Source organism: Cryptomeria japonica, chromosome 9, assembly GCF_030272615.1.
Source record: "Cryptomeria japonica chromosome 9, Sugi_1.0, whole genome shotgun sequence".
In the NCBI taxonomy this organism is placed as follows: domain Eukaryota; kingdom Viridiplantae; phylum Streptophyta; class Pinopsida; order Cupressales; family Cupressaceae; genus Cryptomeria; species Cryptomeria japonica.
This window is the reverse complement of record NC_081413.1, coordinates 659,014,695-659,039,167: the sequence shown is the minus strand read 5'-3', so window position 1 is coordinate 659,039,167 and position 24,473 is coordinate 659,014,695.

Genomic DNA, 24,473 nt, shown 5'->3' with positions numbered 1-24,473 from the left:
ATCATGATGCTACAAGACTTTGGGTTTCCGGTTAACTCCTACAAATATGTTAAGGTCCTTCTCGAGGATGCCTCAGCTCAAATTGAAGTCAATGGATCCTTATCCTAGAACTTTCAACTTAGTAGATCCATTAGGAAAGGTTGTCAACTTGCATCTGATGCTCTATACTATCTTCTCGGGGACAATTCTCTATCCCCCTATGTCAAGGGAATTAAGCTCCTTGATGACTCCAACCTCCTCAACATCTAGTTTGTGGATGATACTACCCTTTTCCTTGAACTTTCAGCCTAGAATATTGACAACCTTGTTCAAAAGCTTAAAGCCTTTGGTATCATGTCTGGAGCTAAAATCTCCCTTGCCAAATCTACTCTCCTTGGCTAGAAAGAGAAACCCCCAGATTGGCTTATTCCCTATAGGTTTCAGTGGGGAGGCCCCAACAAAATCGTCCAGTACCTTGGCATCCCTTTCTCTATTTCTCCCTCTCTTAAAGAGATGTGGCAATGGATAAAGAATAAGATTGACGAAAAACTGCATAGGTGGGACAATAGATTCCTCTCACTTGCTGGTAGGATCCAATTCTGTCAGAAAATCCTCTCCTCATATAGTGTCTACTACTCCTCCGCCTGGATGTTCAATAACTACCAAATCCTTGATATCCAGAAAGCCATAAGGTAGTACCTTTGTTCTGATGGAAAAGGTGGGAGAAAAATGCATACGGTTAAGTGGAAATGGTGTCACATGACTAAAAAAATATGTATTGCCCTTGCCGCAAAATGGATATTGTCCTTGTTTGAATGCTATCATCTTCTTTTTTATTCTAGTCAATTTCTGGAATCGGTTTCCCTTCAATCTCAGTACCAAACTCAGGGTCCAGGACATCTTCCTTTGTATCTTCCAACACACCTGATGTATTAATTGGGAGCCTCAAGACAACTATCTATCGCAAGTGAATCTTGGCCACAACCTCTTTCTCACTTCATGCTCATCCTTGCAATTTTCCCTATAATCTTCCATCTGGGGTTCATGGCAGAAATGACTGTCTATGTTAAGGTTCTCCCTTGCATAACCTTTGCTGTCAAAACTTCACCTAGCTACATATAGCTGCAGATTTATCCTTTTAAACTCCAGTTCCAGATTCAAAGCATCTGATAGTGATTTGCAACTATAATACCCAAGATCAACGAGAAAAGCCACCTCAGATTATCCCTTTGCCCCTAGTCTTTTATCTATATGGGCTAGCTGCCTGCTCACCTCTGTAAGTACGAAGCTATCAAAGGCATACCTAGGTAATTTGAATGGTTGGCCTTCAAAACCACCTACCCATATGTAAGTAAACCGTGGAAACTAGATAAAGAAGCTTCCATAAATACTCACAAACTCCATAGCCTCTGTGGACATTCTCTTGTTGGCATCACCCTAGAGTAAAAATCATAAACCCTCATTCCATCAACCCAATGTTCACTGCATAATCCAGGTCAATCCTTTGTGTAGGCCAAAATATAAAACAAGTAAGAAGACATGTAAGACCCAGTCATACCCACAAAGTTGCTTAGCCCCTCGTGAAGCATCTCCCCAATCACCCGAGACCAATTCAGAAATCTGTCACTAGATAGAACCACTTGGATGAAAAAGTACATCTAATCTTCCCAATAGAAGGAATGTTAATTCCCTTTTACTCTTTTTAAAAGCACAACAATGTCTTGCACCTAAGTGATGAGGTATTCTCTAGGTAACGGTTTGGGTAGTCGTGATCCTCCTTTCTGAACCCTTAAGAGCCAATTTCTTGCAATTATACTTCTGTACTTGCTCTTCTTCTCTGAGAAATAGGTGTATGAATTTCCAATGGTTCAATCCTCATAATCCTCTTTATGCGAAATACCCATTGTCGCCATCACTGTTTCCCTATTAATATGGACTAACACTTCACCATCACTAGTTCTGATACATCTATTCTCATAATCATATCTATTCATACAAGCCAACACTAAATCTAGACACGACGCAACTAATGGAAATGCAACAGCTTCCACAAGACCACTCTTAACTATCTTCTCCATTAGTGACCCAGCCTGAGGATTCTTAGTCCTTTCAAGGAAATTCCCCAAATCTGCATGAACTAAGGAGGTGTCTTCCATTTCCGGCAAGATACTCACTAAACATGCGGTTTGGTCAAGCTTTGGCAGCACAGGCCTCATTTTAACTATGTATTCCCTTAACCAAGAAATTATAACAACAATACAATATGCTACCCCAAATTTTTTTTTCAAATCTTCCCCTTTTCTATACTGATAAAACTTCAGTGCACAAAGAAACACAACATAGGAGAAGACAACTAAACTTACCCGATAAGACCATGAAAACTGGAAATTCTTCTAGAGAACAGTGCTGGATTTACCTTCGACACCTCCAATTAATTGAAGTCAGGCAACTGCAACCTTCCTAAATATGGAAATAAACTTATACATCTTCCTTTAATTAGATGGAAAAATATCAATAGGGTTGCACACGCTTCATCATGATTTACTTCAAGCGTGTGAAGTAATGGTGAAATGACAAACCTAACACCTTCTTAATTAGCCATCACTTCTGCATAGGAAATTTGATATTTTCATGATTACTTTCCACATTTAGAATTTCAAAAAGTTGAATAAGGGAATATTCCTTCTTGTCATGCCACTTTTATTTCCACCAAAAAGCTTTACAGATGAGTTTGAAAAGAACTTATGAACCTTGAACCACTTGAACACGAGGTTCAATGGTTCAAGTTCGTTTAAGCAATAAAAGAGTAACGGTCGGCACATAAATAACACTAGGAACAAGCGATAAAAAAAAGGAATAATTAAAGTGAACCTTCAACCACTTAAAATTTGGTTTAAAGTTCAAGACCACATATCGACTTAACATAAAAATAAAGACTCATGCTCGTCATATAACAATACATTGCCGCGACCCACTAAAAAGGCATTTTTGAACCTTGAACCCTTGAACCACTTGAACATGAGGTTCAATGGGTTCAAAAATTCAATGACTGAAGACCAAGTGAACACGTTTGAAAATTTGGTGACAAAGACCAGAACGACTGACTTTTTTCCTTTTTAAAACTGTGCTTTGAACCTTGAACCCTTTAAACCTTTTGAAAAAAGAGTTCAACGGTTCAAGTACGAAGAGAACAAATGACCCGATGGAGACAAAAGGCACAAAAAGATAACCCGCAAACTGGAATATATTTTTTTTAAAAGGAAAAGTTACTAGTGGACTAACAATGTGGAATTAGAATTGATAAATGATAAAGGCTATATGAAAGTATAATGAACAATTATAATATGTAAACATATATTATTTATTTAAAACAATAAAAATTTAAATATTTAATAAATAGGAATTTAATAATATAGTTGGTATATATGTTTAAATATATATTAGTCAAAATTTATTTGAACTAAAAAAAATAGTTCTAAAGTACAATAAATTAATTCTTAATAATAATAATTAAGTTAATAAAATAACTTTTTAAAGGAAAAAAATAATTAGATATTTTGAATATTATGTATCTTCATCATTCAAAATAGTTTACCGCGAAACAAATAATTATTTAAATACAACCTAAAAAAAACAAAATGAGAACTGATGCATGTTCATCATTTGTATATCTAATATCAAGATTCAATACTATTTTACAACAATAGAAACAATAGAAACATCTCTCAAAGTATTTGACAATCTTGCCAATTAAATGTATTTTGATCTCTACACAATTGAATTTCAAACAACAAAGTTTCCAATTTGTACATTTCAATCTCTACACAATTGAATTTCAAACAAGAAAGTTTCCAATGTGTTAAGAGAAAATGAAGAACTTCCCTAAATAATTCACACCTTTAATATATAATATTTATCTTCAAACAAGAAAGTTTCCAATGTGTTGAGAGAAAACGCAGAACTTCCCTAAATAATTCAAGCTTTTAATATATAAATACTTGTCTTTATTATCATTGCATATAATTTTGTAATTTCAAAACAAATGGCAGGCAAAGGAGTTGTGATGGGCTCTTCATTGTATGCTTGCATTCTTATTCTTCTTATTTTTCTTTCACCAATTACAGTGATGGGTGAGATATATTCATACAATTTTTCTTTGTTATAAGTTTGCTTAGAAACATCTAATGGGAATGGTCAGTTTAAATGTAATCTTTTTCTTCATGAAATATTTCTTCTTTTAATTGAAATGCAGGGTCTTCAGTCACTGCGCAACCATGTGGCAGTTGTACGGGATGCAGTAAAGACAGCATGCCGGATTGTTCACAATGCCTTATCACCCCTACCCAAAAGTGTTGTCAGCAAACTGATAATAGCTTTGTGTGCTGCTCTGCCTGCACATCACCATAAACATTACTATTGTACCCAATCATTCTTCTTTCTTCTATAGGAGGTATTCTTAGTAATCCTAGTATTTTCTCTCTTTATTTAGAAAATAAGAGAGTGAGAAGATATCATGGAATTGAATGATAGAAGATGTGGTCTTATGAATAAATACAAATTGTGCTTTGAGATTATTTGAAATCTTTTTAAAAAATAGAAGTATCTTATTAAATTTCTAAATTTAATTTTTATTAAAAGATAGTTTTGGATGGAAATAAATTATTTTTACTTTTTTTTATTATCCTCATACAAAATATTCTATTAATTTAAATTCTATCCAAAAAGTACTTTTGGAGGAAAATAAATTATTTTTACTTGTTCATTTTTTATTTGTTTTTATTATGCACATACAAAAATCTTATATTCATGAGATCACTAGTTTTCTTAAATGTCAGAGTTTAACAGTTTCTTTTTTGAGTTTAAACTTCTAAGTTAAACTACTACAAAATTCATGGGACCACTAGTTTTAAAATTAAAATCTCAAGGACCTAGCATTATACTTTTCAATAAGTAATTTAAGCTATTTTTTTTTATTTTTAAAAAAAAAATTTAAATTGTACATGCTTAGTTGATTGTTTTGAAAGTATTTTGGTTTATTATTAAATAGTTTATTAGTTTTGAGATTTAAGTATTACAAATTAAATTAAATTAATTTTTTTATAATTTAAATAATTTCAAGAAATGTTAGAATCTTTAAAATATAATGATATTCACTTTATGTTAACTAAAAATAGTTAAAAATTAAGGTATATATGCTAGTGGCAATGGCACCGCCCAACATCGAAAACATAAAATAAATCAATATATATGTGTTGTAGGATCAAAGAAAATACTAAAATCTAAGATATATTAAACTTTATTTAATAGCAAGTATTATGGTTATAATTAGCGTTAGTGTTAAGGTTAGTGTTATCGTCGAGGATAACATTTACATCATGGTTCCAGTTAGGGTTATGATCATGGTTCTAGTTAGGGTTATGATTAGGGTTAGGGTTATGGTAATGGTTAGGGTTAGCTTCAACGTTAGGGTTTGGTTTTGGTTTAGGATAATCATTAGGGTTAGGGTTATGGTTGTAGTTTAATATTAGGTTTAAACTTATGGTTCAGGTTAGGGTATAGTGAAATGGTTAGAATTATGTTTAGGGTTTACGTCAAAGGTAGGTTAAGGGTTAGAATTATAATTGGGGGTATATTTAGGATTAGGATTTGGTTGATCGTTATGTTTTGGATAAGAGTTAAAATCAGTCTTATGGTCAAGGTTAAGGTTTACATCAAAGTTAAGGTTATGATTAGGTTAGGTTTTAAGGTTAGGATCATGATAATGGTTAGGTTTAGGGCTAGGGTTATGGTTTGTGATAGTTTTTAAGATTAGGTTTAGGCTCATAGTTGTAGGGTCTACATTATTGTTTGGATTAGGGTTAGTTTGAGGGTTTGGGTTATGTTTACGTTTAGGGTTATAAGTATGGTTATTATTAGGGTTAGGATCAGGGTGTAATTGTAGTTAGATTTATTATTAATATTCAAATATGGTTAAGGTTAGGGTTAAGGTTAGGATTACGATTAAAGTTATGGTTTGGGGTTATGGTTAGGTTTATTATTTACATCATGGTTGGGGTTAAGGTTAGGTTTAGGATTATGGTTAGGGTCGTAGTTAGGATTATGGCTAGGGTTAGGGTTTACATATTAGCTATGGTTAAATTTTGGGTTAGTGTTAGGGTTAGGGTTAGGGTGATGATTAACATTATTTTTTTGGGTTAAGCTTAGGCTTAGGGTTAGGGTGATGACTATGGTTAGGTTAAGGTTTAAGATTAAGATTAGGGTTAGGGTTTAACATTAGGATTAGGATTATGGATAGGATTACATATAGGTTTTTAGTTAGGGTTAGGGTTAGGGTTAGGGCTAAGGATTATTTTTAGGGTTAGGGTCTATGGTTATGGTTAGGTTAGGGTTAGGGTTTAGAGTTATAGCTAGGATTATGGTAAGGGTTATGGTTTACATCATGGTTGGGGTTGGAGTTAGGGTTAGGTTTATGGTTAGGCTTAGGGTTACAGTTATTGTTAGGATTATAGCTAGGGTTAAGGTTTACATCATGGTTAGGGTTAAGGTCAAGGGTAAGTAGTAGGATTAATGTTAATGTTTATATCATGGTTATGGTTAGAGTTAGGATTTGCATCATGTTAGGGTTAGGGTCTAGGGTTTGTATTATAGTTAGTTTTAGGGTTATAATTATAGTAATGATTATGATTAAGGTTAGGATTTTCATCTTGATTAGGATTAGGGTTTACATCATGGTTTAAATTATGGATAGGTTTAAAGTTATTTTTAGGTAATTACCATCGAGCCCTTAAAATGTACCAAGATATTAATACCCTTCATATATTATTAATGCATTGTAATAGATGATTGGTGCATCTTAAGAGTTGTAGACCCATTCCCCATTTTTAGGGATAGGGTTTAGGGTTATGATTAGGTTAGGTTAGGGTTAGGGTTAGGATTATGATTAGAGTAACGGTTTAGAGTTATAGTTAGGACTATGGCAAAGCTTAGGTTTTACATCATGGTTCGGCTTAGGGTTAGGGGTAACATTGGTATTATAGCTAGGGTTATGTTTTACATCATGGTTAGGGTTAGGGTTAAGGGTTAGTGTTAGGATTAATGTTAGTGTTTGTAATGGTTTGGGTTAGATTTAAGGTTTGTGTTATGGTTAGGATTTACACCATGAATAGGGTTATTGTGAGGATAATGGTTAGGTTTAGTGTTAAAATCATGGTCAGGGTTAGGGTTATGTTTTGGGATAGGGTTTAGGATGAGGATTAGGATCAAAGTTAGGGTTTACATAATTTTTAGGATTAGGGTTAGCTTTAGGGCTTGGATTATGATTAGGAATGGGGTTATAATTATGGTTATTGTTAGGGTTAGGATTTACATCTTGAGTAGGGTTAAGGTTAGTATTATAATTTATTTAGGGTTTAATTATGGTTAGAGTTAGAATTAGTATTCATTTATAGTGTTATGGTTTAAGGATAAAGCATGGTGTGACGGTTAGGGTTATATAATAAAGCTTGATTTTAAGGTCAACATTAAGGTTTAATTAGGGTTGTATTTAGGATAATGCATCATGAGGGTGAGAGTTAGTATTGAATTTGAATTATGGTTATTGTGAGGATAATGGTTAGGTTTTGTGTTAAAATCATGGTCAGGGTTAGGGTTATGTTTTGGGATAGGGTTTAGGATGAGGATTACGATCAAAGTTAGGGTTTACATAATTTTTAGGATTAGGGTTAGCTTTAGGGCTTGGGTTATGATTAGAAATGGGGTTATAATTGTGGTTATTGTTAGGGTTAGGATTTACATCTTGAGTAGGGTTAAGGTTAGTATTATAATTTATTTAGGGTTTAATTATGGTTAGAGTTAGAATTAGTATTCATTTATAGTGTTATGGTTTAAGGATAAAGCATGGTGTGAGGGTTAGGGTTATATAATAAAGCTTGATTTTAAGGTCAACGTTAAGGTTTAATTAGGGTTGTATTTAGGATAATGCATCATTAGGGTGAGAGTTAGTATTGAATTAGAATTAGGATCCAATGAGGCTTAGAGCACATATTAAGGTTAGATTAAGGTTTAAGTTGTAGGTAGGGTATATTTCTATGGTTAGAGTTAACTTTAGGGTCTATTTCTAGGGTTAGAATTAAATTTAGGTTTAGGTTATGGTTAGGTTTCAATTATGCTTAGATTAAGGTTGATCTGGTTTATGGTTCAATTAGATCTAGATTATGGATATTCTCAAGGTTAGGGTTTGATTATGGTAAGTTTAAAATTATATTTAAGGTTTGTATAAGAGTTCAATTAGGGTTAAGAAATAACTTTATGATTCTATTATGTTAGGGTTACATTTAAATTAGGATTAATGTTTAATTAGGGTTAGGGTTTGGGAAATAATTCAATTAGGATTAGGATTCAATAAGTGTTAGGGTTTGGATTAGGTTATGGTTAAATTAAGGTTAGATTAAGGTTATAGTTAATGTTAAAATAGCTTAAAATTTCTTTTAATTCAAACAATATTATTAATATAAATTTAAAACAAGATAAAGTTTCACCCTAACGCTACTTAAGTTAAAATCTTATCTGTTTAACCTTTATAAAATAATTTAAAATATTTAAACTTATTTTAAAATTATTTGAATAATAATAAAAATAACAAACCTTATATCAATACATGTTTTATTAATAAATATAGTCGACAAAATAAATTTTAATACAAATTCTAAACTTAAAATAACTATAATATTTTTAAATTCTTAAATAAATCAAGAGTTAGTTAAAGAATAAATTTAAAACAAAAAATTATTTATAAATTGACATTTTCTAAAATATAATTACATTTCTATTTTATTTTCACTTTTTACAAGAAAATCATTTCAAGTTTTATATATCAATTAGTTTTAATTAATTGAAATTCTAAAATTAAAATAACTATAATATTTTTAAATTGTTAAATAAATCAAGAGTTTGTTAAAGAATAAATTTAAAACAAAAAATTATTTATAACTTGAGATTTTCTAAAAAACAATTAGCATTTCTATTTTATTTTCACTTTTTACAAGCAAATAATTTCAAGTTCTAAATATCAATTAGTTTTAAAATAAATGGTAGTTTGAGTTAATTAAAAAGTAGAATCTAAATATAAATATAATCTTTCTATATTTTCTATATATATGAGAAAAATTTCTATTCTATTCCCTTTTGCATGCAAATGAATTCAAATTCTAAACTTAAAATAGCTTTTTTTTTATAGTTGTTAAATTGATTTTTTGGATTTATAATCGTGACACTGTCATACAAATCATACATACCATTTTTATTCAATAAAGATGTCAACGGACAAGCTGTTACTTGAAAGCCAATGTTATTAAGCCGAGAGGCTTTATAATGGCAACAATTTATACGTTAACATTTAGGGGTTTTCAAATAATTTGACATGTATTTTAAAATTTATTCTAAAATTAATTGTTGATTCATTTAACAACATTAAAAAAAACTATTTTAATTTTAAAATGTGAATTGATTGTGAATTGATTTTCATGCAAAACCAAAAAAGGTCGAATAGAAATGTTGTTAAATGAATTAATATCAATTAAAAATATAATATCAATTAATTTTTACTAATGCCTCTAGATTATATGTTAAATTTTTATTTAAAAATATATAAATAATATATTACATAAATAAGTATAATAAAAAAATAGAAACATCAAATTACTATTGATAGTATTCATTTATTCTTATTTATGTAATATATTTATTAATAAAGTATATTTTGATACAACCTTTGTTAGTTTTATTATTATTCAAATAATTTTAAAATATTTTGTTAATGTTTCAAATTATTTCATAAAGCATAAACCTATTTGATTTTATTATCATTAGGGTTTGATAAGAATAATATAATTTTAATTATAAGAAACTTTAAACTATTTTAAAATGTCTATATTTTAAATTTTTAGTAAAAATAACATTTCAATTAAAAGAGAGTTTAAGCTATTTTAAAATGTCTTTATTTCATAACCACAAAGTTTCAAGGTAATTATTTCATAAAAATATTGAAATAAGAAAGAAAATATTCATAATAAAATGAAAATAAATACATTATCCTACAATAGTTATTACCACCAGGATTTGAAAAATATTAAAAAGCATACTAACTAATTTTAAATTTATTCTAAAACTAATTGTTGATTTATTTAACAACATAAAAAAATAGAAACCCTAACTATAATGAAAACCTTACCATAATCAAATCCTCACCTTGAAAATATCTCTAATCTAGACCTGATTGAACTCTAAACCATAACTTGACCCTAAACATAAATATAACCCTAACTGCACCCTTACTACAATCCTAAACCTAACCCTTAACACTAACACTTAACCTACGATATAAACCCTAACCCTTGACATAGTCCTAAACGTAACCCTAATTGTAAGCCTAACCATAATCTTAACCCTATCCCTAACCTTAACCCTAAACATTAGCCTAACCCTAACAATGATGTAAACCCTAACTACAATCCTAACTCTAACCCTTAACTTTAACTCTAACCCTCTAATATAAACCTTAAACCCTTAACGCCAATCTTAACGTTGTGATATAAACCCTAACCCTAAACACAAAACTAACCATAATTGTAAATCCTAACCCTAATCTTAATCCCATGATATAAAGTCTAACCCTAGAAATAATCATAACAATAACACTAAATCCTAATCCTAACAACAATTGTAAGCCTAACCCTAACCTTAACCCTAAATCCAAAATCTAACCATTAATCTAACCCTAACAATGATGTAAACCCTTACTGCAATCCTAACCCTAACCATTAACCTAACCCTAAAAGTGATGCAAACCATAACTTCAATTTTGTAAAAAAATATGGTAACAAGTTGTTGTGATCAAGATTTATACAAGTTATTACTTGAATAATTTATTTTGGAAGAATTAATGTCTCCAATTTTTTAGTTTGTTTTTCTTATGAATATCTATTCCAAATTTGCAACGCAATGAATATTATAGTAAAATTATATATTATCATAGTGTAATTTTTTTATAATAGTTATTAGGGTTGGAATCAACCCTAATCCTAATGGAATCTTGAAACCAATTTTGATCTTATTTGAATCTTCATTAATCGTAAGCATAATTTCATGGATAGTTAAAAAAAGGGTGAAATGTATAAAAATTCATTATGCTAGAATGTGCATATGTTGTAGTTGTCCATGGTTTATTTGATGAATAGTTAACATCATAACATAATTTTCAATTAATATTATGTATCAAGCTTAATACGTATCCAGCTTAATAAATGATGTTCAATTTTTAAAAAATGATTATTGAGCTTTATAATATTATGTCTAAATTTTCATAATGAATATTAGATATTTTACTATATTAAATTTTCTTTAAGTATATTTTGGAAGTGAATGTTTTCTAAACTATATAAATTATATTTCTTAAAATATTTACAAATTTTTTATGCATTTTGTCCACTACTAAATTCAATTTTCAAATGAGTAAAAAATTGATGTATTAATAACCTAAACCCTAACTCTAAAATAACCTTAACTCTAAACCCAACCTAACAATGATTGTATCCCTAATATAAACCTAATTGAATCTTTGGGCTAATGCAACCCATAACCCTAACTAAAAATTAACTCTAATATTAAAACCAAGCATTATTATAGAACCCTCACCCAAACATAATGCTTTATTCTTAAACATTAACCCTATTTAAATCTAAACACCAAATCCAACCCTAATTAAATTGTTATGCTAACCTTATTCCTAATTGAATCCTAGCCCTAACCCTAACACTCATTCTAATTGAAACACAATCCCCACCCCAAGAATTATCCTACTAGAGTAACTCTAATTATATCATAAGCTTAACCCTAAACATATAATATTTCTATAATTTCAACCTAAGCCTAAAATTAACTCTAATCCTAGAATTAAACCCTACCTACAATTTAAACCCTGATCTTTAGAACTATAATTGAACCCTAACCATAACTAAATCCTAACCCTAATTAAACCATAATCCTAATCAAATTATATCTAAAACCCTTACCACCAATTAACTATAATCCTAATTTAACCTTAACCCTAATGTAATTGAATCATAGCCCTAATTTATCCTTTAGGTTAACAATAAACATAACTCTAATTAAATGTTAACTCTAACCTTAAAATCCATCCTTACTGAAGGACCCTAATTCCAAGCACCATGCTTCATACTCAAACCCTAACATTAACACTAAAACTAATCTTACAAAATTAAAATCTAACCCTAAAATTAACTATAACCCCAAATAATTAAATACTATATACAACATCAACCATAATCTAGCCATGATTGAACCATAACCTCAAACTAAACCTTAACACTAATTTGAACTTAATCATAAGCTAACTTTAAAGTTTACTATAACTCTACAATTTATCTCTATTTACAACATGAATCCTAAATAACCATAATTGGATCCTATCCCTCAACCTAAATCTAACCATAATTGAATTCTAATCTTAAGCTACTTGTAATTGTAATCTACTCCATACCTTGATCCTAATTGAACTATGATCCTAACCTTAATTATAATTAAATTGTTATAATAATCAAATCCTGATCATAGTTAAACGCTAAATCTAATTAACTATAACCTTAACCCTTAACCGTAATCCCCCAATGATAACCTAACCATAAACTTAACTGTAACCTTATAATTAAACCATAATACTAACAATAACTCTAAACCTTATCTCTAACCCTAACAATAACCCTAACAATGATGTAAATGCTAACCATTATTGTAAACCCTAACACTAAACCTAACCTTAATAATGGTGTAAACCCTAACATTAATCCTAATAGTAATCCTTAACACTAACCCTAACCATGATATAAACCCTAACCCTAACTCTAACCCTAAGGGTGGGTGCAAGAAGTTGGGTCCCAATTCCGTGAAAGTCTATGAGCAAAAAATTTTGCCACTAGAAATGAGTGCCCATTTTTTTAAAAATGGGCACCCGTTTAGCTTCGGAGCCGCGACCCATAAAAATAAAATGGGTGCACGTTTTGAAAAATGGGTGCCCGTTTAGGATCGGACCACTGTAGAGAAACGGGTGCACTATTTTTAGAAATGGGCACACGTGTCTAAAAATGGTTACCTATTTCTAAAAATGGGCACCTGTTTCTAAAAACGTCTACCCGTTTCTAAAAACGGGCACACGTTTCTTAAAATACTATAAATTTCAAAACAGGTGCCCGCTTTTTGAATTTTAAATAACGGGCACCCATTTCATAAAAGATGGAGCATGAAACACACCTATGCCTCAATTTTGGCTTCAGGTTAGGCTTGGTGGGACCAAGCCTATGCTTGGACCTCCAAAAAAATGGCTAAGACACTGGAATACCAGATTTCTGCCTTGCCATAATTTTTTGAAGGTCTTCCTGATCTTATTTTTTGATGAAACAAAACCCATTAGAGTTCTCACTATCCTGATTTTAAAAATGTAAATTTCATAGTGATATAATTAGTTTTACTATTTTTGCATTATTTATTAATCAAAAGTGGTACCTAAATGTAAAATAGTGAGGTTTAGTAAAACTTTAATAACTTTTTTTGTTTTTAGTTTTTTTTGAAAATAAATTATATGACATCAATCTACATACAATTCTCTCAAAAATTTAAAAAAAAAATTAAAAAAATATGAAATTTTCATCAAATTATGGTGGTCGTACACCAGATGTTTTGAAAATGTACTTTATAGTCAATTAAAAATTAATTAAAAAAAAAATATTCAATTAAAAAATAAGAAAAAATATTGTCATCAATATTTGGTGTACTAGGTATCGTTTCCCAGAAGGATTTGCAAAAATTCTTTTATTTACGTCAAAATATGGTGGTCGTACACATGTGTGGTATGGTCCCGAAACAGGCATTTTGAAAAAGTGCTTTTTAAATGTGCCTACTAAAAATCAATTTCTACCATGTGGGTATTGAAATAAATTATATATTTGAAAATTAGACTCCAAGCACTACATTTTCTATTACTAAAGTTTTTTCAGATTCAAACTCTAAGCACCTCAAATTTTGACATCAATCGACAAAAAAATTGAAAAATAGGGAAAACATTTCCACTTTTTGCCCAAAAGTGGGACTCAACTTCTTGCACCCACCCCTAAATTAAATTATATCTCTAATTATAAATAATCATAAACCCTAACCCTAACCTTGAATCTATCTCTAAGTTAAAACCTAACACTAATCCAAACCCTAAACTTAAGTCTAACCATATTTATTATCCAGAACCTAACTATAATCCCACCATAACTCTAATCGTAATCCTAAAGTCTAAACCTAACCCTACCCCAAAATCTAACCCTAATCCTAACACTATCCCTAACTCTTATATGCCCCTAACAATAATCATAACCATAATCTTAACCCTACCCCAAAACCTACCCTAAACCCTACCGTTGTATGTAACTATGATACATCCCTAACCGTAGATATAATATGCCCCAACCTAAACTTAACCCTAACCCTTACCTAAAGCTTACCCTGACCTAAATATAAACCTAACTGTAACCCTAACCTAAATGATAACCCTAATCCTAATACTATTCCTCACTATTATATACCCCTAACCATAATCATAACTGCAACCTTAACCCTAGCCCAAAACCTAACCCTAAACCCTAGCATTGTCCCTAGCTATGATACACCCCTAACCATAGACATGATCATAACTATAACCCTAAACTTAACCAGAATATTAATAGTAACCCTAATCCTAAACCCTAACCCTAATAATAACGCAAATCATGATGTAAATCCTAACCATAATGCTAATGCCAAACCTAACCCTAACCTTGGTGTAAACCCTAACATTAATTTTAGTATTAACCCTTAACTCTAACCCTAACCATGATATAAACCTTAACCCTAACTCTGCCAATAAATTTTGTTATATTTATAACCATAACATTAACCATAAACCCTAACCCTAACCTTGAATCTATCTCTAAGACAAAGCTTAACCTTAAACCGAACCATAAACTTAAGTCTAACCATATCCATTAACCTAAACCTAACTACAATATAAAACCTAACTAGAATCCTAAAACATAACACTAACCATAATCCTAAAGTCTAACCCTAACCTTACCCTAAAAGATAACCCTTATCTAGACATTATTTCAAAGTATTATATACCCCTAACCATAATTATAACTGTAATAGTAACCCTACACCAAAACCTAACCCAAACTGTTCCCTAACTATGATACACCCCTAACTGTAATTATAACCCTATCTATAACCCCATACATTGTTGGGAGTTGTTGTCATTGCACCAAAGGATCAACCTGTAAATGCTTGATACAACCATTAGACTTATAGAATCCACAGGAGAGGATTAAGCCATGTCGTGAACACATCACTTTTGCTGCATAGAGACCAAGGGCATACACCTTGCAACAATGCCCCCTCAACACAAGCGGGGTTTGAGCCTGTGACCTAGCTTTGATACCAATTGTTCGGAGTGGCTGTCGTTGCACCAAAAGATCGACCTGTCAATGCCCAATACAACCACTAGACTTATAGAATCCATAAGAGACACTTATGCCATGTCGCAAACACATCACTTTTGCTACACAGAGACCAAGGGCGCACACCTTGCATCATACTTAGCCATAATCCTAACAATAAACCTAATACTAGGCCCTAACCCGAACTATAACACTAATCATAAATCCTAACCCTAACCTTGAATCTATCTTTAAGAAAAAACCTAACCCTAATCCAAACCCTAAACTTAAGTCTAACCTTATTTATTAATCTATTTACCTAACTACTATGTAAACACTAACCATAATCATAAATTATAACTCTAACCATAATCCTAAAGTCTAACCCTAACCCCACCCCAAAGGCTAAGCCTAATCCTAACAATATCCCTAACTATTATATAATCATAACCATAATCATAACCCTACCCCAAAATCTAACCCTAACCCAAGCATTGTCCCTAACTATGATACACCCCTAATTGTAACCATAATCCTAACTATAAACCTAAACCTAACCATAATCCTAACAATAACCCTAATCATATGTCCTAACCCTCATAATAAACCTAATCACAATGCAAATATTAATCATAACCCTAATGATAAGCCTAACCCTAACCACAATATAAACCCTAACCCTCACAATAATCCTAATAATAACCATAACCCTAAGCCTAATCATAATCCAAACCCTAACCCTAACCCTAACCCCAACCATGTGTGAACCATAACCCAAACGATAATCCTAATTATAACTCTAAACCCTAACACTAATCATAATTCTAACCCTAACCCTAATCCTCAACATAACTCTAAACTCGATACTAACAATAATCCTTATCCCTAATTTAAAACTTATCCCTATCCTTAAATTTCAACCCTAGCCATAATCCTAATCCTAGCCCTCACCTTAATATTCATCCCAAATTCTAATCATAATCCTAACCCTAATGATAATGATGATGTAAATTCAAACCAAAACCATTACCGTAAACCTAAAACTAGCCCTAACTATGATGTTGATCATGACCCTAAACCTTAACCCTAACCTTATCCCTTACCCTAACCCAAACCTACCCATGATGTAAACCCTAACCGTATCGATAATCCAAACTATGACCCTAAACCGTAATCCTAACCATAACTCTAAACCCCAACCGTAATCAAAATCCTAACCATAACCTTATTCTAAATGTTAACCTAACCCTAACCCTCACCCCAACCATGACATAATCCATAACCATAATCATAATCCTGACCATAACCCTAAATATAAACCTAACGCTAACCCTAACAATAATCCCCAACTGTAAACTCAAAACCTAACCCTAACCATAACCCCAACCCTCATCATGAGGTAAATCCTAACCCTAACCATGATACAACTACTAACCCTAACCCAAACCTTAGTCTTGACCATGATGTAAATCCTAACCCTATCCGTAGTCCTAATAATAATCCTAAATTCTAACCCTAACCATAATCCTAATAGTAATCCGAAATCCTAATCCTAACCATAATTCTAAATGTAAGGTCCTAAACCAAACCCTAACCTTGATGTGAACCCTAATCATAACCCTAACAATGATGTAAACCTTAAATCTAACTATAATAATAACCTTTACCCTAACCCTATCCATAGCCATAATCCTGACCATTAAATATTATTTTATACTATCATTAAATAAAGTTTAATATATATCTTACATTTTGCTATATACTTTAATCTTGCAACACCTACATTTATTAAAAATAGTCTAAATGGATATATTTCTTCTATCTCTACATGATAATATAATAACATATTAATATTATAATACTATAATATAATTCAATTCAAGAAAAAGATAATATATAATTATATATTGCATTTATTTTATGTTTTCCATGTCGCGTAGCGCGACTGCCACTAGCGTATATGTCTTAAATTTTAATTTAATCTATATAAAATACGTCGAGAGATATCCTTCTTGAGGCGTCTATTTTAATCAATTTTACACCCTAAATTGAAATAGACACCTCGATAAGGATATCTCTCGGCATATTTTATATACATTAAATTAAAATTCAAGACATATATGCTAGTTATATATGATGATGCAAATCATGATAAAAAATATTCTACATCACAATTTTTCTTCAATTATAATTATCATGATCATGACATAAGTAAGTGGAAGATTTTCATACACCCTCTTATTCATTACATCATAACATCATGATCCTTAGAAAAATAAAAATTACAAGATGATTATGATGGTTCTACATATTCTTTTTGATATGTGAAATAATTTTTACTTGTTAATTATTAAAAATGTGATGATTATGTATTATATGATGAGAGAATTTAGAAATATAACTGATTGGTAGAGGTTTTCAATTGTTTGATTTATCTTATTTCTTTTACAATTCCTTTACAACTAGGGCTTACATTATTATCACTCACTTTTTTAGACTTAGTTAACATTATAATTATATGAGCTTACCAACACCGTCTTGTGATTTATCATTTCATGCATGTGGCCCCTAACTAATATTTCTATTACATCAATGGGATTACACAAAAAAGTCCAAAAATAATATATTAGCATCCAACATACTTAATTTACCTCTTACACAATAATTCATATTTATAAAACCTAAATAATTGTACATCATTCAAACAAAAAAAAACACAATCTAAAATTTCTCTTTAAGACTTAGTAACATAGCTTTTCTTATAGTAATAATATATGAAAATATTTGAGTAAGATCTTGGTTATCTTTTAAATCAATGAAAAATATTTAGGATCTAATAACAGAGGTTCAAAACTATCTAAATAATAAATAGGCGTAATTTCCATAATTAGATCCATCTACTTCATGATTCTAAGAGTTAGTTAACATATGATTCCTAAGATCACTACTTAATGTCATCTTATAAGAGAAATAAATAATGTATCACATCATCATAAGATAGCAACAAAAACAAAAAATTCAAAATATTAGAGCATTACATAGCACATTATTTATGTGGAGAAAATATTGCAACCAAAAAATATACCAAGAAGAAAGGTAAACAATGCATTATCTTGAAATAAATGAGATTCCAACACATTTACTTTCATTTCCCTCTTATCCTTCTTAGATTTCAGCACCTTTGTATGTTTGAACAAAATCTTTATACCTCAACCTATTCCTATTCTTATATAGTAACTCTGCATTCAAATGTTCCTCATAATTTCTACATCCAAGGAGTAGTTTATATAGGCATCGTGAGAGCTCTAAAATACAAAATAAGGTCTCTAAAAAAGACTTTTCATTATAAAATTACCTAATTCATGGATTTTCTTCTTAATTGTAGAATGACATTAGTTTTGACTCCAATACACTCCTTTTGACTTGGGTGACCAAACTTGGAAGATAAGAATTATATTAAATGTAATAAAAAATAAAATATTGAGAGACACTAGAGTGATCTCTTCACTTGTCATTAACGATTCCATTCTAGGCATCAAATGTGGGGAAAACAATAATAATATTCATGTCCACAACTCACATTTATTATTGATAGTGGAGCCCATCATCTACTATGAATGTATTACAAGTCATCTAGTGAGAATAAATATTACAATTTATTTTCCCATTACATCCTAAGTGCCTTGGTACACTATCAAAGGATGTTTGAACCATTAAATATGGAATATAATTTATATGTTAAATTGATTCTTAATTGTAACATTATCCTACTTGACATCATACATTATAAATACACCCATAGGAATCACAAACAAGGTAAAATAATTGCTTTACCAATATGTACTACTTGAATCTTCTCCATGTTCTCATACTCCAAGACACTTGCAAAAGCATCCATGATAACTACCATCAAGAACAAAGATCATTACATCCTCTAACATGCCACTTATGGAAGACAAAGGAACATAATAAAGTGATTTATATCAACTATCACTAGAATATACACTACAATCTTTCTATAAATAGAAACATCAAATGCAAATGATAACAAAGGTTGTAAGTAGATACCTTTCTCATATCATATAGAATAGAAACCACAACCAATTGTAACTTATCCAGGATAACCATACATTAAACCAAGGTACACCATCATAGATATAACTTCATGACATCAACATGTCAGCTCAAAATTATAATTGAGTCGAGCTATATATGGGCAAGTGCAAGGTAATGAGTCACAAATTCGTGTAAGTCTACGCATTGGAAAATGCACTCTTATAAACAGGGGGCCGTTTTCAAAAAATGGGGTCTCGTTTATGCTTCAGGCTCTCGAGCCAAAAGGTAAGGGGGGTGCGAAGCAAAAAATAATCGGGCCCACATTTTGTTCTAAAACGGGGGTCCGCTTTTAAACAAAACGGGGGCCCATTTTTTAAAAACGGGCCCCCATTTCTAAATCGCATTTTTCCTTTTTTTCCACAAGCTGCCCTTGTTTGAATACGGGGGCCTGTTTTGTGCAAGTTGATTCCACAACCCACCACTTGGCTTGAGATTAGGCCCAGGATAGCCCTGGGATGGCCACACCTAAGACATGGACCTGCAAATTCAAATCTCCATGAATGAAAGCACAAATATGAATTTCTGAAATAGTTTACATGCCTCTAATCAGAGAATTTTTATACGAAATTGAAACGCATTTCAAATTATACTGTCTAAATTCTAAATATGTAAATTTATTTAAAAATTGATTATTTTAACTATTTTTCATTTAAATTATACTAAATCGGGTCCATAAAATTGAAATATTAACTAATTTTGTTAATTTAATAGCTTTTTTATTTTAAAGAATTTTGGAAAAAAAAATTTATGTCATCAATCTACACAAAATTCTTTTGTATTTGAAAAAAAAATTAAAAAATGTTAAGTTTACATCAAATTATGTGGGTCGTACACGTCAAATTTTTAAAAAGATAATTACGGCCATTAAAAATTTAATTAAAAAAATATATAAAAATAAAATATAGAAAAATATGCTCGTCAATCTTTAGTGTGTTACAAACCATTTCAGAGGGATATCTTTTATATTTCTGACTTTTTCCAAGATTCAATTCTTAAGTGTTTCAAATTTTAAGCTCAAATGAGACAAAATCTGAAAATCAAGGAAAACACTTCCACTTTTTGGCCAAAAAGTGGACTCATCTTCTTGCACTGACCCATATCCATCCTCCTATCACAACGTAACATACCAATGCGTAAATTACCAAAACAAGGAAAAATAACAAGGTTTGCATTAACTCTAATATGTTCCTGTGGATATAGGTACTTCACATCGAAGTTATCTCACTACAATAAAATAGGTAGCTGGTCGACAACCTACATAACTCATCAATCCAAAACCAATTAAACATCAAAACTCATCATCACATTAGTAATGAACAATGTAAGATACCCAAGAGGATCACTAGACATATATCCAATAAATCCCACCACATAAGTAATGTAAGATATTAAAATAGATTAAAACATATCAAGTATATCTATAGTAATTCACAGAGAATATGGCTTTAACTCCTCTAATACATAGGGTGAAAGAAACATACTATAATATGCAAATCCTATAAAACATTTGTAATAAATATCTTAGCAGTAGTTTCCATAGCTCTCACAAGTTCTGCATACTCAACAATGTAAATACAAACATATAAAAAGAAGAACAAGAAGGACAAGAACAACAAGAGAACTGACAAATTAAACCATATCCTTTTTCAACACTAACATGTACCAAGCTCTCTAAAGTAAGATATCCTCCACCATTCCTAAAGTAAAATGATATTAACATGTAATATTCAAATCAAATGCAAATATGATAGTAATAGATTGAAACCTCTCATACTAAAGGTAGATCAATTAAAATAATCATTCTTGCAACAAGGGGAATATGCCATAAGCTACAAATCATTTTTTGCACTTCTCGAAATAAGTCCTCATAACTAGATCCATATCTCAAGATCAAAACAAGGAGAATACCCTAGGATCTATTTCATAAGAATTCCTGGAATTTCAATATTCAAGACTAAATCATATTAGAAGACAAGACAGAAAATAAAATAATACATATAATACTAGGTTGGAAGTACTTATTGGATTCTTCACTTATCATGTACACCAAGAGTGGCATACAAGATTATTATGTATATGAAACACCAAGTAATAAAAGCTTACAATAAATGATAACCTTCTCAAGTTAGATCCAAAATGAGTTCACATCCATAGTAGGATCCTTTGTATTTCCTATAAAATCATCTTCAAATGTAGCCATCTCAGCATAGGATCCCCAAAAGCCTTAAATTTTTTATCAACCATAATTAATAGTGAAATTATCAGTATGCTACATATTTACATTTTGGATTAGAAGAATATGATTTAATAGACAAATATATGTAAGAACATGCTAGTTGAAAATATGTTATTCCATTGATATTCTAATTTATTTTAGACCAAACCAATAGAAAAAATCACATATTTATATATTTTTCTCCATTATATTCTCCCTAGATTTGATGTACCTATGATCTAATATATAATTCCATGAACAAGTAAAAAGAATCATTAACATGAAAAATAATATCGCCAACTTCTTCAAAGGGTGCTGGCACAACTTTTGCTGGTTGTGACTCTCTGCCTACGATGGTTGTTGCTCCCTCTTCTGGCACCCTTTTTTCCACTCCGGAAAGATCGGTGTTGTGCCCTTCGCATTGGTATGTTGCGGCAGCTAAATTTGAAGATGGTTGGATTACTGTTAAGGAAAAGAATTCAAAGACATCCAAGCCCTCTTTTGATATGACTCTTCATTCCTATAAGGAAAAATGAGGGTCTTTGTAGTTGGTTGTTTGGGCTGGTTTTACTCGCCTTGTTGTCTTTTTGGGCAGTCCATATAATATAATGAAAATGAATTACGCAATGTCAAATTTGGAAGAGCTTGCTCACTGGACCGTTAAAGTACTTAATTGATGCATGGTCATCATCTGTATATCTAATACCAAGATTCAATACTATTTTACAACAATAGAAACATCTCCTTGAATATTTGACAACCTTACCAATTAAATGCATTTCAATCTCTACAAATTGCAAACAAGAAAGTTTCCAATGTCTTGAGAGAAAACGTAGAAACATCCCTAAATAATTCACACTTTTAATAAATAAATACTTGTCTTTATTCTCATTGCATATAATTTTGTAATTTCAAAACAAATGGTAGGCAAAGGAGTTGTGATGGGCTCTTCATTGAATGCTTGCATTCTTATTCTTCTTATTAGTACTTGTCCTTAGGCAATAATATTGTAATGAATTTTTTTTTCTATGCTTAAATGGTTATTAAAAAAAATTAATTAGACCAATTGTAAACAAGTATTTTTTTAGTTTTTAAACCTTGTTACTTTTCTTAAAGTCTACATGCATATTTTTTAAGTTTACAAATTAGAAAAATCATTTTTCTTATCAACCAGTGGACAATATTGAGAGCTGCATACTTCAATGATTTACCCATAACTAAGAGAGTCTATATTTTTTTATTTATTTATTAAAAATACCATCCTCTATTTTATAAAGACCTACGGTTCCAATCTTTATAGTACTTGCAAATAAAACTATTTCAAATCCATTTTGGTAAATAATTTTTTAATTATAATTCAATTATTATAATAATATCATCATAAGATTAATATCAATATTTATATTATATTGTTAAATAATAAATATATTAATAATTAAATTTATTAAAAAAATTATTATTAATTGTTATAAATAGTAAAATAATATATTAATTAAATTATAATCTACATTACATATTAATTATTATGAAATTAAAAAAAAAATTAATTATTTGATTTAGTGAACGATAATTAATTTTTCAACACAAACTTCTTAAAATAATATAATATTTTTTTTTATCTCTATATTTATGACAATTCAAATTATATAAATAAAATTAATTATAAATTATAAACTTTAAACTCTTTTTCATTACTCTCTATAAATAATAACTTGGAAATATTGTAATAATTGTTCAACTAAAAATCATACTTATATTGAAAAATATTTCTTATTAATATTATGTAATTATAATTGATAATTCCATCTATATATTAATTTGTTAATAATCAATTGAAATTGACATATTTGTTATTTATATAATATATATTATATGTTAATAAATTTATTATATAATTATATTTAATATTTATTATTGAGATATATTCTTAATTATTAGATATTAAATTAATGAATAATTGATATTATTGGAGAGGCGAATTAAAATTGTCTGCGATTACAGAAAACTGCGATGAAAGAGGCGAATTAAATCTGTGAAAAAAAATGTTTTGAAGTCATCTGCGAATTAAATCTATGAATATGTAAGTATGAATCTAGAGATTAAAATGGAGGAGACTACGATTAATTAGAATGGTGATTACTACGATTATTGCGATTAATGTGAATCTACGATTACAGAAAACTTAAAAATAGCTTAAGAGGAACAAGTTGGGAAGATTGAACGGCGATTACTGCGAATTTGGAGACTGCGAATTTGGAGAGTGCGAATCTGGAGACTGCAAATTACTACAAATATGGAGACTGCAAGCTAGGTCAACAATGAAGGTGGTGGAGGAGACCGCTCTCCTCCACGTGGTTTGAGCCTCCTAACTTAAAACATCCACTTCATTTAAGTTGTGTGTTATTTTATTTAACTTTTTGCTCGCTAGATGTTTTAGTAGTTGATTGTGCTCGCATTTAATATTGTACCACCCTCACATGAGCACCACACTTGGCCTTTAATGGAGCCTGAGGAAGTTATTATCCCAGATCCACTGCCTAACCCTAAACTCTCACCGCTGAAACCTAAGAGGTCTTTCTCAGATGTCGTCGCAAGTCTTAGAGATGGTGTTACCTGCAATAAGAATGCTAAGT